Below are 16,799 nucleotides of genomic sequence, written 5' to 3'. Positions count from 1 at the left end.
ACTGCAATTACTGTCCAATAGCAGACACAGGACTGTTTACCATCACATAAATTCTGTTTTTATTGGTTGTCATACAGAAGATTTGTATGATGATGATCTGGCAATGAAGGCAGTGAAGTCTGAGTGCTGCAGTAGGCAATCCATAAAGTTGACTGGGAGAGAACAGAAAGAGATGCCAAGAACAGAATATTTTACTGTTTAAGGTCAGCGTCTTCATTTCAGAGCTCCGTCAAGAATACATGTATATATATATATATATATATATATATGTATAAATGGTTTTTGGGAAGTTGATTTGTCCATGTCTGTTTTGTTGATATTATTTAGAAACTACTGGCAACAAAGAGTAAAGAATCATTAAGTAATACAAATTTTGACAAAGACAGAGCTATTAGGGTGTAAGGAAGTGCAGAGAGCAGAGCTTGCCTTCTGGACGTTGATTGACAAAAAACTCACATATTACATGGAATTAGTACACTCACATTTAAAACAGCCACTGCACATCATCTTGTAGCTAGCCCTGCTCTTCAGTGCCTCATTGCTTTCACTGTACTAAGATTTTTATGCTCTTTGTGGGCATGACTAATGCCCTAACAGCGTAATGTCTTATTTTCCTCTTTTGTTTTATTCCTACTTGTGGCTCTGTCTGACATTGGTTAATCAGAAATGGAGTGGCTCTGCTAGGTGTGCTCAGTGGAAAACCTCTCAGACATGTCAGCACCTAGCTGTCATCTGCTGCTTCTCTGAGTGACCACAATGTGATCCCTGGAGCTCTTTCTGAGAGGTGAATATGCTTGTGGATGGGGAGGTTGAGGGAGGAGAGTCAGCTGTTGAACACTGGTTGCTGAATTACAGTGTTAAATGTTAATTCCACTTTAATTCATGTCATAAGTATTTAGAAATACTGCATTTGGTGCACTTGTAGTTTAAAAGGTATCTAAAGATGGAGTTCATAGCCATTCGCCTTGTATCACAAAAGTTTATCAACAGTTCAATATCAAGAAGAAACTCACCTGTCATAAAACAAAAAGGAAAAAACATATGATTTTAAAAATCATTTATTGGAAATTTGTGTTTTCTTCTAGCTTGGAAATAGATTTTGTAGGGAAGCAATAGGATTTTTGCACCTTGTTCTTAATTAATTATTTTTATTTATTTAAATTCAAGCAGATGTACCATCCAGCTCCAAGTAAGATAAAAGCATGTTAACAAAGTACCTATGTAAAAATGTTAAAGACAGCTCTTCCAATATTTCCAACATAGGATGCTTTGGAAAGGGGTAAAACCAGGCTGTTTGTTTTGTTTTAAAATCTAACATATTTTGATCAGATGCACAGAAAGGACCTTAAAACTGAGTTCAGGTATGGTAGTTTTTAATGTGAAAAGTCTAGACATAAAATAAAGTTGGATTATAGTAAAGATGTATATACAGCTAGTTGTGGATTTATGAAATGGTGAAGTACAAATACTCTTGACAGACGTATAGTTTATTTTAGCAGCAGTGGATTCACACGTAATCTGCTTTCCACATGTGTTTAAGTAATCTTCAACTATTTACAAAATTCTGCTTTTATAAACCTCATCATTTACCAGGGATTAAAAGAACAATGTTTTGACAACATAGTTGATTTAAGCGCAACTCATTATTTGTATGTCATTAATCCAAATTGATTAGCACCCAAGTTTTCTGACCCTGGTAAATATATCCCAATTGTTTACATTTTGGAAAAATGATATTTCTTTTACTATGCATGTTGAGGGTTGGGGCTGTTTTATGTCAAGTACGCACATTTTAGAAACTGTTCTCATCTATATCTTGTTAAAGTCAAGGTTTCATAGCTTTTCAGAACAATTACTTTTGAGTGCAAATCAATCAGTGTGCTGTGCCTGATTTCTGAAACCAGATTCCTGTAAAATGCAGTGGCTGCTTATCCTAGAAGTACAGGTCCCTGTGAGCTCATGTGTGTGTGTGATTTGACATTAGTTGTTCAATAGGCTTACTAAACAGTATGATAAAATAAGGCATTTAAAAAAGATGGAAAAATAATCTCAGTACTTTAAGATAAAAATTAACTATGTTGTTTCTAGAATAAGATTCCCTCTAGACAACTGTCACACTCTGTGAAGCCAGCATTTGATAGAAGACTGAGTACTTCACAGTTCTCAATAGTTGTTTAAACAGAGTTTTCATTTTTCTTTGTTACGGGAACTTGAAACTAATGGGTAGAAAGGGATTTTTGCAGCTGAACACTCTCCAGTCACCATTTTCAAATATCCCTTAGCGAATAGAATTTCTTCAGAAAGATGGAAGTTTTGAAGGTCTGCTTTTGAAGTTTCAGCTTGATTCCTGAAAAGCTTATCAAAGTTATGTTTTCATCAATCATGGAAAGTAGGATGTTACTTAGTGTCTTACGTTGAAAGAAACCAGAGTACTAAAACTCAATAATTATTTTTCCCTACATAACTCTTTTCTAATTTATGTTTGTGTGGATTTTATCCTCTCTTCCTTTTATTCTGTAAGGAAATACGTGTAACAGATACACTGTTTAATTCTATATGCTAAGAAAATTGTGTTGATTAATCCTCAGTCCTAGCTGACAAACGGTTTCTGCACTGTTTCAACTTTGAACACTTTTACTGTGAATCCAAAAAGATAATGCTGTTAGAGACAACAATTTTGTTGGATACTTCAAAGATAGAGTCATTTTTATTATAGTTAAAAGTGTTGCAGTTTCCAATGCAAAAATAGAGACTTCAGAAATATTCCGTATAACTTCTGGTTACCAAAGCCCCTGAAATCTACAGTTTCCCAAATTGGCAATATCATCCACAAAGGTTGATGCAGCAGGGATCCAATTTTAGAGTATCTATTTTCCCTGGGTGTTCATTTAGTTTCCCTGTTCTTTCCTAATGTTTCCTGCAGAGCTCTCTGTGGTTTTCAATATCCTGCTGGCACTATTTCTTTGTATATGGCACACGGAATTTTAGATACTAAACTATTTCCTAAAGATCAAATCAACTTGTCTGACATATCATACCTGCTAGTGTTTTTAGAATGAATGATGTGTCTGTGTTTCGTGATTTTAGAAACGTGTAAGTATGCTCTTTTCTCAACCCAAATATGGTATTCAGGAAGCAACATGAACACTAGATGAAAGAAAATGAAGAGTGCTGTCTTATCTAGAATCATCTTTGCAGTTTTTAGTGTGATATGGAGAAATGAGAACACGTTCTCACTTATGAGCTATAACGCAGTACAGGCAAGGCTCAAGGCTTTCCTTTCTTCCTGCTAGAGAAGTCTATCACTGCCTGAAATGTGCTGCATTTCAATGGATGTCCTTGGCAGCCAGGCAATTAGTGTATAACAGGTGAGTTGGACTATCTATCAAGAGCTAAGAGCAGAGGTATCTGGAGGGTTGTCCTGTCACCACCTGGCAGAGTAGAGGCAGCTGCAGAGTGCTGGTTCTGTCATTAGCACATCCGAACCTTTTTTGTCTCCCCAGTCTTCATCGTGTGAATTTAAGTTTTGCACTTTAGAGTGTTTTTTAGACAGAACATTAATGACTCTGATATTCAAAATTAGCAGATTTGCATTATGAAAGGCAAAGTTTTAAATTCTATTGATGTAATTCTTGTTTTCAGAAATCCTACTGTTTCACTGATATAGCTGTAATACTTATTTGGAAGATTTTAAATTTTGGTAGCATTTACACACACACACACAAAAAAAAAAAGAAAAAAGAAAAAAAAATGAAACTGACTAAATATCTAAATGAAAGTCCAAATGGACTTAGACATTTTAGTATAACATGTTATGAGGCACTGTAATAAAACAGATTATTTTGGTGGTTGTATTGTGTGTGTAAGAATGGGGGAGAAAGAGCTTGTCAATATTCAATGAAGTGAAAGGAAACATTATATTAATAGAAAGATAACTCCCACTCGGTTGTGTTCTCTCTTATATTGGTCACACTAGGTTTACTTTTTTAAAAAATAACTGTACAGCCCTAAAACGTTGTACAAGAAAGGAAAATATTAAACATACAGAAAAAAATGATAATTAAAGATTCAAAGAGAGTGAAAGAAAAATTATTGAATTAAATAAAAGATGAAATGACTAAATAAAATTTTCTTAAATTTTAAAGTAAAAGGTGGCTTGCTAGTTACAGTGATGCACAGTAGCGTTTAAAAAATAATTATTCCCATCCTGCCAGTCTCATCTTTCAGCTCTTACTCACAAGGACAGATTCACTGAAAATCTGCAGGATCACGAAAGTGACTACAGAATGAGGCTATTAGAATAAATACTGTGGAGGCTTCTGGAACAAACAATACACAGAAAAAATTCAACTTTATATTTATAATAAACTGAAAAATTCTTTCTTTTTGGTGTCTTGTTTTTGGTAGCAGCCAGTGCCGTGCTGTAGAATATCAGACCTGGCATGTATCACCTATGGAATAAACAGAAACTTGTGCATTTGGCAGGCTATCTGACCTTCACTCTAAACACCACACACTACATTTAAATATACATAACTTAACTTCCATTATATAGCAGAGGAAGTTATAACTGCCACAGAAAAAAAAATGCAAATTGAAAGGTCTGTAATTTAAAACATGCCTAAAGGAAACAGGACTGTATAGTGTTTCTTCCTGAGTGATAATTGACAGTGTGTGAATTTCTGTCACCTACTAAGCCCTGAGTGGCAGATCTTTCTGGTGAATCCAAAGGAGGTATCCTACTACAGGGCTCAGGTGGCAGACAGAAATACGTCTCTCAGCAAACTTGGAAGCACGGGGACTGCTGCTCCAGTGTATGATCTTAAGTCCCTTCCTTACCATGCAGAGTCCTTTACAATTCTCTGTTCTCTGTCTCAGGTGAAGCAGTTGAGTTTCTAGCATCTGCCACACAACCCTGGCTATAATATTTCTATGCCTTTTCAAACACAAACACATAATGTAAAACAAGACTTGCCAGGTCTGACCAGTGATCATCAACACTTTTCCACTAATAATGAGAAATCCACTGGGAGAATGATGATGGCTATAGCCCTTGCATCAGAAGTATGATGCCAGACTGAAGGGGAGAACAGGATAAACAACAGAGTAGGAACTGACATTGCTTTAAAAAAAAAAAAAGGTAAAAATTCTGCCTTTTTTATTTCCGTGACATATCTTTTGACATTCCTGTGAGTGACTGAAGCCAGTAAAGTCAGTGAATGTTCACATCTGTTTTTAAAACTTTCAAAATGTATTCTGAAGAAGGTGTCTGCTATCTCTTTCTTTGTACTCTCCTATGTCTGCCTGATGGTACCTACTTGTCCTCTTTCTGTAGGCTGTCGGCAGCAGGAATGCTGTTTTGTTCTGTGATTATGCAGGGAACAGGATGGTGAAATTTCTCATCCACTACATACTGCATAATTCTTCTTGTAATTTTGTATTATTTATATTGGTTTGCTGTAGAGATGCAGCAAACCTCAGGTTTAGGATGCTGCAGATCTCCTTTGCCTAGCCCTGCCATCTGAAAGTGGAAAAAAACCCTCACCACAGAGAACTTGTGACAGCTGATGAGTCTGTACCTAGGGTCTGTGAGTGTGAGATGTACTGTCATTGCTCCATTGTCTCCCCAAGTGCTTATGACCCAGAGACAAGACATGTCTGTGCCTTGGTACCCACACAGGGCAAACTTTAGTTTCTTGTTTGTTTGTACCTTTCTAATGTTACTGGCACTTGATAATATATATATAAAGATTAAGACAATTTTAATTGCTTTAAGATTGTTGTGGTTTCTAAGAACAACTAAAGACATCTCCATACCCTTACAGAAAGGAATCTACAAAATCTAGAGATAACAGAGAACCCAAAATGAGATATCATACCAGGCAATACCTTGATGAACATGAATAACATACTTGTATTTTAGTAAAATAGTGTCACAGCCCAACACCTAGAATGTGAGTAAAATTTAAAGAATGTTCCTGTTATGCTCTTTTAAAAAACTGTAATAAAACAGAACTAATCTTTCAAACTGAGTAACAGGTGGGATAAAACGGGCAATAAAAACAAGTTTCTGAAACCTGGGTAGTATATTTCTTTTAATTTTAATTTTTAATATTATTTTTTATACAACAACAACCAGAACAGATATAAGTCCTTGTGATAATTATTGTACAACATAGTTTAATTTAAGATTCCATATGGGTGGCATAAAACATAAAACAGGGAAAAGGAGTAAAGGACAGAGAATAAACATTACCAAATACAGTTTGTTTGTGAAACTGACCATGTCTAAAACATACGCAAATTGCTTTCTTTTTTATATAATGATGAATCAATCTATCTGGATCACATAACTCAGGTTTTCTACAAAATCAAAATCATTTTTCAGGAATATTTTAACGCTAGATTTTACTAAAGAATAGTTTTAAATTTTTGACAAGTGCAGAAAAAGTAGGTATGAATTTCTAAAAATGTTTGATGTATATTTTTTACTTGATACAGTCAAATGAGGTAGGCAAATCCTGTACTCAGTCCTGTGAAGAAGTCTTGTTAGTCATGCTTTTCTCGTAACAGACTAGTTCCATACACTGGGCTACACATATTACAGCAAAAGAGATTAGTAGACTTATTTAAAAATAATGTACAATAGCATATCATCTTCCCTTTGAAGCTGTATTAGGCTTGTGAAATCAAATATGTTTTTAAAGTGGTCACTAAGTTCCGGAATTTTTCAAATACTCTAGACCATCATGTCACTTTTCGTACAAAGAACATTTTCAAGCAACTTAAAGTATCTCCTGCATCCTCCCAAATATTATATGGAATGCAAGAAAGAGCCCAACTGAACACACACACACAAAAATAGTAATAAAATAACAGAAATGGAAAAAAACCTATATCGATCAAAACATTGGAAAATGAGCCTATGCCTGTAGTACTTCACACCTGAAATTATAGACTTTGATGCTTTGGTATTCTCGAGAAGTTTTGGCTTTTGTTAAGGTTTGAACTGTGTTGTTTCTCTGTAACAACATAAAATCAGATGCAACTTAACAGCTTGCTTTGCACTCATATTAATGTAAGTCAGTGCATGTATAGATTTTGTTAAAAGAATTATTTTTTCAAAAGAAAAAGATTCTAGGCAACATGTTTTTCTATCTAATACTGGTGATATGTTAATAATTAAATCCAATGGAAAATAAAAGTCCTTGCATGTAAACAGTATGCAGTTGTGCATTTCTGACACAGCTTACATACTGCAAAAATATTTTGTGATACTATTTCTGGCTTTCATTTGTTTCCTTTAGTTTTTTTTTTTTTTTTTGGTTGAGCTGAGCATTCTGTATGTCTTTTTAAAAAATTAGTATTATTAATAGTTAATCATAAGCAAAGACTTATATTTCTGGTTTATCTCTTGCTTAAATCAAATCTTATGGATTTTGTATAAACTGCATACGTATTGCACAATGGAGACAGTTACAATTGATATTTCTTTATCAGAGCTTTCTGACTGAGTGTACCTTATAATTTTCAGTTATAAATTTCATTGCTCCCTCCTCCTCTCACCTCCTCACTTACAGATGGAGAAGTCCTAAGTTTTCCTTAAAAACAAATATTTCAATTTCATGTACGTAGAAAAACGTCTTTAAAGTATAGCTTCGTGTTTTCTAAATTCAGAAGAGGGAAGACCAGGAAAACTAACTTCAGATATACCCCATATATTTTAAAAATTATTTCATGATAGGGTTTCAATATGATGCCTAAGCGCTTGGAGCTGTCAATGCCAAGTTTGTACTGTTGCGGGTGTTAAAAGTTATGTTCTGGTGTTATGTTGTGGTAAGAATGCAAGAAAGATCTCTAATCTTTTATGATTATTATGTATACCTCTTCAGTTGATTACTATCATGCTGTTTTCCAAAGGGCGAATTTCTGTGAGATGTTCACCACATATCTGAATGAGAGATCACCAAAGGTGTTACAGATATTCTGGTTTGCAGGTTTCTGAAATTTCCTTTCAATTACAATACTTCCTGGGATTTGAAAAAACTCTGTCAGTCTGATATCTCATATAAATTTTTAAAGATATTAGATCTCCTTCTGTGTTTCTCTACCACCTTTTTTGACTTAATATACTCGTTTTTTTTTTTTTCTAATTTTTTTTGAAAAAGATGTTTTCATTACCTCCCTTATTATGAGACAGTTGTGCAAAGATGTCTTATTGACTGATTGCTGGCTGGAGGGAAGGCTAGAAAAACTGATTTAATGTGAAATATATTCAAGGCATAAAGAAAGCAAGCTGGAAACCCCCCAAATCATAATTATGTTATCATTCCTTTGGTTACTGATACAGGAAAAATAGATTTTAATTTTTATTTTAAAATGGAAATCAAGAGTTTGCTATAAGATAACAGTAGCCAAAAGGTCTTGAATTCAGGTTCTAAATGTAGAATTTTATTAATATTCAGTCTTTGATAAATAATGTAACTTTGCCACAAATACTGCAGTAGCAAAACAGCAATAACATATTAGACTTATCTCACATTTGTATTGCGAAAATTACTACTTGATGGGGCCCAACAGTGGGAACATTTTCCCATATTAGGAAAGATGGATTGGTCTTTTTTTTTTTTCTTTTTTTTTTCTTTTTTTTCTTTTCTTAATGATGAAACTAATGAACTAAGAGCTGTAGAAGTTCATGGTGGCTGAAAGTACAGGTTATTAAAGGCTGGAAAATGTATATGATTTTTGTGGTTTAGCTAAACCTGTTGCTCCATAGGTAAATGCACAGGAATCCTGCTGTCGTTTTGCATGGGATTAAATTTGACTTAGATTGATGTTACAGTGAGTTGACTCACTGGACCTACTCCATTTCCAGCGGAGTTTTCTTCCAGGAAGTTTCTCAAGAATGTTTTAAAATTCAGGCCTTAATGTTCCTCTGAACCAAGTAACTGAGGTGTTACACCTTCCTCTGTAATGTGATAGGGCCTTGATATATTTCAGAGAGAGGAAAATCTTATTATTTCTGCTACTCAAAGCAGTGAATATATAATTAAAACTACACAAAATTACCTTTGTGATGTTCCCACACGTATTTTATTAGCAGACCCTTAAGGATTTGATGAACAAAGCATTTTAATGCATTCCTTAGCCCTTAAAATGAACTAACAGCTATCGGGTATATTTCAGTCCAGTCCTCCTCTTTTTGTGTGAAATCCCTTGCCTGAAACCAAAAGCAAGAGGAACAACTCCTCTCGATTCCCATGTACTACATTATTATTGTGGTGTTGATGGTGATTTCCTGGTGTTTCTCTAAGTGTGATGCAAATAAGACAATACCCAAGATCACTCTGTCCTAATGTCTTAATCCATACTTTTTATTCAACCCAAACTGCGAACATCATGAGTCTCCTGAGTCCGAAGGGCATCCTCTGCATGACTAAGCAATAGACAGATGACCAGTGAATGCCAGAACGCTAAACTATGACTATACAGTAAACTTGATACATTGAGATTGTGCACACATCCTTGCCCATAATATATGTAACAAATCATCAGAGACTGTTTGTTTTCTGTTATTTCACAAAAAAATATTTGAGGATTAATTTTACAGCAAGGAAATATGAGAACTGCAAAACTATTTGAAGTTCACTAGCTTCTCCTCAGGAAGGGCATTTCTCAATATAGTGCTTCCTAAAATTATTGCTCCATATCCATGTTCAGTGAACACTTAAGCACAGCCTGTACTTTTCATTACTGTAATGAGACCATATGTGCTCTGTGGACTATGCTGGATGTAGTTTCAGTCTGCACAAGAATAGCTGTGATGGGTCGGGAGAAACCTGAACAGCTTAGAATATTTTGGTTGTCAAAGCAGTGACTGCAGAAAGTTTCTTTTGCGGCCTTGCTCGCTCCAGTGCCTTGGGGCTCAGCTATTCATCCTTCATTTCCATTGTAGAATTTCTGAAACGTCTGTCGCCCTCTATCAGCAAACATGTTGCTCCATCCCCATCAACAGTTATACTGCAACTTTATTTTCAACCTTTTATTAACAAAGATACAGAAGTGAACTGTATGGTAATGTCCTGGTTCCAGTTAGGACAGAGTTAAGTAGCTCATAGTAGCTGGTAGGGTGCTATGTTTTGGATTAGGATGAGAAGAGCGCTGATAACATGCTGATGTTTTAATTGTTGCAGAGCAGTGTTTACACCAGGCCAAGGACTTTTCGGCTTCTTGCTCTGTCCTGCCAGCGAGCAGGCTGGGGGTGCAGCAGGAGCTGGGAGGGGACAGACCCAGGACAGCTGACCCAAACTGGCCAAAGGGGTATTCCATACCATCTGACGTCATGCTAAACAATATATAGGGGTGGCTGGCCGGGGTGGGGGGGCCGGCTGCTCGGGAATAGGCTGGGCATCGGTCAGCGGGTGGTGAGCAATTGCATTGTGCATCACTTGTTTTCTTACACATTATTATTGTTAATACTATTACCATTATCACTATTATTATTATTATTGTTATTATTATTTTCCTGTCTTAATAAACCGTCTTTATCTCAACTCACAGGCTTCACTTTCCCGTTTCTCTCCCCCCATCCCAGAGAGGGAGGGGGGAGGGTGAGCGAACGGCTGTGTGGTGTTTAGCTGCCAGCCGGGTTAAACCACAACAGTCTTTTTGGCGCCCAACGTGGGGCCCGAAGGGTTGAGATATCGACAAATCTGACCAGAGTGTGTTAAACTAAAATTGGTATAAGTATTGGACCTGCTTAATAGTTGCTAGTCACGATGTTGATTGCCTTAATCTCCAGTCTGCTGTACCTGTATTCCAAATTGAGTTTTATGGTGCGTTACTTTCTGTATGTGCTCCCTGTTGCACTGTTTATCCTTTCCGGGCCCTGGTTTAAGATTGTTATGGTACTGTGCGGTGTAACAATGGCTTATGAAATGATGAAATATCTGGTCACGACTTTAACCTGGTATTTGTACTCAGCACTGACGTCGACTCTATACTTTGGAACCCATATCTCGGAAACTATTAGCAATTACACCTATTGCCTGTTTTCGTTAGGGAGCCAATCTGTGAAGGGGACAGGGGAAGACATGTTTCCCTACCTGTTCACTCTCCCTTTCTCCTTCACCACCACCCTCTTATCCCCCGAGTTAGTTACGGTGGTTCTCCGAGATGTTGAATATCCTTGGGATACTCAGACCAGCCTGCTCTTGTTGTTATGTCTCCTGAATGCGCTTCAGATTTTGTGGAGGGTTAAACAACTACTTAGGAATCTCATCCGGAGATCTGTCTTGAGGCGGGATAGTTGCGAGTGGCAGGGAGTGTGGGAGGATATGGGCAGGTTTCTAGAGCAGTGGTCACCTCCAGTGTTTTGGACATTCACCCCTGAACAACTGCAAAATCCTAAAAAGCTGGCAGAATGCTTGAAAAAAAGGTGTCATGACTCTGGCAGTTCCAAAGTGACACAAATCACTGTAGCGTGCTGGGGTCTGGCTTGTGCCTATCGAGCTGCAATTGATGTTATTAGCAACCTAGCTCCTGCAGCCGCTCCAGTTCCAGCTCCTGCAGCTACTCCAGCTGCAGCTCCTGCAGCCGCTCCAGTTCCAGCTCCTGCAGCTGCTTCAGCTCCAGCTCCTGCAGCTACTCCAGCTCCAGCTCCTGCAGCCGTTCCGGCTCCTGCAGCCGCTCCAGCTCCAGCTCCTGCAGCCGCTCCAGCTCCAGCCCCTGCAGCCGCTCCAGCTCCTGCAGCTGCCCCAGCTCCTGCAGCTGCCCCAGCTCCTGCAGCTGCCCCAGCTCGTGCAGCTGCTCCCACTCCTGTGGCTGGGTCAGAGAAACGAGCTGTAGCAGTGCAAGTTGACCCCGCAGAGGGTATCCCAACCCCTGTGGCAGACCCTGTGTCTGGGTCAGAGAAACGAGCTGTAGCAGTGCAAGTTGACCCCGCAGAGTGTATTCCAAGCCCTGTGGCAGACCCTGTGTCTGGGTCAGAGAAACGAGCTGTAGCAGTGCAAGTTGACCCCGCAGAGGGTATTCCAACCCCTGTGGCAGACCCTGTGGCTGGGTCAGAGAAACGAGCTGTAGCAGTGCAAGTTGCCCCTGTAGACAAGGTGAAAAAATGGTATAGAGGCTCAGGTCGTTTAAAACGCAGACAGTCTTCTGCTAAGTCTGGGCGAAGTGAAGACGAGGCTGGGCCATCAAAGGTGCAGGAGACTGAAGATGAGGATGAGGATGGCGAAAAATCAACAGTAACTACCCGGACTCCATACCAGCCATCAAAGGTGCAGGAGACTGAAGATGAGGATGAGGATGTCGGAAAATCAACAGTAATTACCCGGACTCTATACCAGCGTGAGCTACGAGATGTGCGAAAAGATTTTGGTCGCTGTATAGGCGAGCAGCTTGTCACCTGGCTGCTCCGGTGCTGGGACACGGGAGCCAATTATGTGGAATTGGAGGGCAAGGAAGCCAGGCGGCTGGGATCCCTTGCTAGGGACGCATGCATTGACAAAGCAATTGGAGATGGAGCACAATCTCGCAGCCTCTGGAGGCGTCTCCTGTCAGCTGTGAAGGAAAGGTATCTCTTCAAGGAAGAACTTGTATGTTTACCAAGCAAATGGACCACCATGGAGAAGGGAATTCAGTACCTGAGGGAATTGGCCGTACGGGAAGTAATTTATAAGGACCTAGATGACGCACAAACATCCACAGATCCAGATGCAGTCCAGTGTACACCACCCATGTGGCGGAAGTTTGTACGGAGTGCCCCATCATCATATGCCAGCTCATTGGCAATACTAGCCTGGAAAACGGAGGAGAATCCCACAGTGAATGAAGTGACTAAAATACTCCGGCAGTACGAAGGAAATCTCTCCTCTTCCCTAAAGGCCTGTGTCTCAGCTGTGGAGAAACTCTCTGAAGAGGTCCACCAACTTAAAGAGAATTTATCTTCCCCTCCACCTGAACGAACCAGTGTCCACCAGCTAAAAGAGAATGCTTTAGAGAAACTTTCTGAAAAGATCCACCAACTTGAAGAAAGATTATCTTCCCCTTCACCTGAACGAACCAGTGTCCACCAGCTAAAAGAGAATGCTTTGGAGAAACTTTCTGAAAAGATCCACCAACTTGAAGAAAGATTATCTTCCCCTTCACCTGAACGAACCAGTGTCCACCAGCTAAAAGAGAATGCTTTGGAGAAACTTTCTGAAAAGATCCACCAACTTGAAGAAAGATTATCTTCCCCTTCACCTGAACGAACTAGTGTCCACCAGCTAAAAGAGAATACCTTGGAGAAACTTTCTGAAGAGATCCACCAACTTAAAGAGAGTTTATTTTTCTCCCCACCTGTACAAACCAGTGTCTCAGCTATTAGGGGTAAACGTTCATCTATGCAAGGAAGACAATATGGTGGGCACACACACCGCGCCACCCTGTGGTTTTACCTACGTGACCATGGAGAGGACATGAGAAAATGGGATGGAAAATCTACTGCGACCCTAGAGGCACGGGTACGTGAATTGCAAAGGAAAACAATTGGGAAAAAGGAGTTCTCTGAAAGGTTTGCTGCTCCAACTTCCAGCAGGCAGTCCTTTAAACACAGAAATGAAGATTCTGACCAGGACTAGAGGGGCCCTGCCTCCAGCCAGGGGGAGGAAAGGGACAATCGAGTTTATTGGACTGTGTGGATTCGATGGCCTGGCACGTCAGACGCACAGAAGTATAAGGCTTTGGTAGACACCGGTGCACAATGTACTCTAATGCCATCAAGCTATAAAGGGCCAGAGCCCATCTGTATTTATGGTGTGACGGGGGGATCCCAGCAGTTAACTGTATTGGAGGCTGAAGTGAGTCTAACCGGTAATGAGTGGCAAAAGCACCGTATTGTGACTGGCCCAGATGCTCCGTGCATCCTTGGCATAGACTATCTTAGAAGAGGATATTTCAAGGACCCAAAAGGGTTCCGCTGGGCTTTTGGCATAGCTGCTTTGGAGACAGAGGACATTAAACAGTTGTCTACCTTGCCTGGTCTCTCAGAGGACCCTTCTGTTGTGGGGTTGCTGAGGGTTGAAGAACAGCAAGTGCCGATCGCTACCACAACTGTGCACCGGCGGCAATATCGCACCAACCGAGACTCCCTGAGTCCCATCCATAAGCTAATTCGTCAACTGGAGAGCCAAGGAGTGATCAGCAAGACTCATTCACCTTTTAATAGTCCCATATGGCCAGTGCGAAAGTCTAATGGTGAGTGGAGACTAACAGTGGACTATCGTGGCCTGAACGAAGTCACGCCACCACTGAGTGCTGCAGTGCCGGACATGCTAGAACTCCAGTATGAACTGGAATCAAAGGCAGCCAAGTGGTATGCCACAATTGATATCGCTAATGCATTTTTCTCCATCCCTCTAGCAGCACAGTGCAGGCCACAGTTTGCTTTCACTTGGAGGGGAGTCCAATATACTTGGAATCGGCTGCCCCAGGGGTGGAAACACAGCCCTACCATTTGCCATGGACTGATCCAGTCTGCGCTGGAGCAGGGGGAAGCTCCTGAACACCTGCAGTACATCGATGACATCATTGTGTGGGGTGACACTGCAGAAGAAGTTTTCGAGAAAGGGAAGAAAATAGTCCAAATCCTTCTGAAGGCCGGTTTTGCCATAAAACAGAATAAAGTTAAAGGACCTGCACGAGAGATCCAGTTTTTAGGAATAAAATGGCAAGATGGACGCCGTCAAATCCCAATGGATGTGATCAACAAAATAACAGCTATGTCTCCACCAACTAGCAAAAAAGAAACACAAACTTTCCTAGGTGTCGTGGGGTTTTGGAGAATGCATATTCCAAATTACAGTCTGATTGTAAACCCGCTCTACCAAGTAACCCGTAAGAAGAATGCTTTTGAATGGGGCCCTGAGCAACGACAAGCCTTTGAACAAATTAAGCAGGAAATAGTTCATGCAGTAGCCCTCGGGCCAGTCCGAACAGGACCAGATGTAAAGAATGTGCTCTACACCGCAGCCGGAGAGAATGGTCCCACCTGGAGCCTCTGGCAGAAAGAACCTGGGGAAACTCGAGGTCGACCCCTGGGGTTTTGGAGTCGGGGATACAGAGGATCTGAAGCCCGCTATACTCCAACTGAAAAGGAGATATTGGCAGCATATGAAGGAGTTCGATCTGCTTCGGAAGTGGTCGGTACTGAAGCGCAGCTCCTCCTGGCACCCCGACTGCCGGTACTAGGCTGGATGTTCAAAGGAAGGGTCCCCTCTACGCATCATGCAACTGATGCTACATGGAGCAAGTGGGTTGCACTGATTACTCAGCGGGCTCGAATAGGAAACCCCAGTCGCCCAGGAATCTTGGAGGTGATTATGGACTGGCCAGAAGGCAAATACTTTGGGATATCACCAGAGGAGGAGGTGGTTCGTGCTGAAGAAGCCCCCCTGTACAACAAGCTACCGGAAAATGAGAAGAAATATGCCTTGTTCACTGACGGGTCCTGTCGTATTGTGGGAAAGCATCGGAGATGGAAAGCTGCTGTATGGAGTCCTACACGACGAGTTGCAGAAGCTGCTGAGGGAGAAGGTGAATCGAGTCAGTTTGCAGAAGTAAAAGCCATTCAGCTGGCTTTAGATATTGCTGAACGAGAAAAGTGGCCAGTTCTCTATCTCTATACTGATTCATGGATGGTAGCAAATGCCCTGTGGGGGTGGTTACAGCAATGGAAGCAGAACAACTGGCAGCGCAGGGGCAAGCCCATCTGGGCTGCGGCATTGTGGCAAGATATTGCTGCCCGGGTAGAGAACCTGGTTGTAAAGGTACGCCATGTAGATGCTCATGTGCCCAAGAATCGGGCTACTGAAGAACACCAAAACAACCAGCAGGTGGATCAGGCTGCTAAGATTGAAGTGGCTCAGGTGGACCTGGACTGGCAACATAAAGGTGAATTATTTATAGCCCGATGGGCCCATGACACCTCAGGCCATCAAGGTAGAGATGCAACCTACAGATGGGCTCGTGATCGAGGGGTGGACCTGACCATGGACACTATAGCACAGGTTATTCATGACTGTGAAACATGTGCTGCAATCAAGCAAGCCAAACGGTCAAAACCTCTTTGGTATGGAGGACGATGGCTGAAATATAAATATGGAGAGGCCTGGCAGATTGATTACATCACACTCCCTCAAACCCGCAACGGCAAGCGCCACGTACTTACAATGGTGGAAGCAACCACCGGATGGCTGGAAACATATCCTGTGCCCCATGCCACCGCCCGGAACACTATCCTGGGCCTTGAAAAGCAAGTCTTATGGCGACATGGCACCCCAGAGAGAATTGAGTCAGACAACGGGACTCATTTCCGAAACAACCTTATAGACACTTGGGCCAAAGAACATGGTATTGAGTGGGTGTATCACATCCCCTATCATGCACCAGCCTCTGGAAAAGTTGAACGATACAATGGACTGTTGAAGACTACACTGAAAGCAATGGGTGCTGGGACATTCAAAAATTGGGATACACATTTGGCAAAGGCCACCTGGTTAGTCAATACCAGGGGATCTGCCAACCGAGCTGGACCTGCCCAATCAAACCTGTTACGCACTGTAGAAGGGGATAAAGTTCCTGTAGTGCACGTAAGAAACATGCTGGGTAAAACAGTCTGGGCTACTCCTGCCTCAGGAAAAGGCAAACCTATTCGTGGAATTGCTTTTGCTCAGGGACCTGGATGCACTTGGTGGGTAATGCAAAAGAATGGGGAGGTCCGGTGTGTACCTCAAGGGGATTTGATACTGGGTGAGAAT

Source organism: Anser anser (assembly GCF_964211835.1).
Source record: "Anser anser genome assembly, chromosome: Z".
Taxonomy (NCBI): Eukaryota; Metazoa; Chordata; class Aves; order Anseriformes; family Anatidae; genus Anser; species Anser anser.
The sequence above is the reverse complement of the archived record's forward strand: the minus strand, read 5'-3'. Positions refer to the sequence as shown.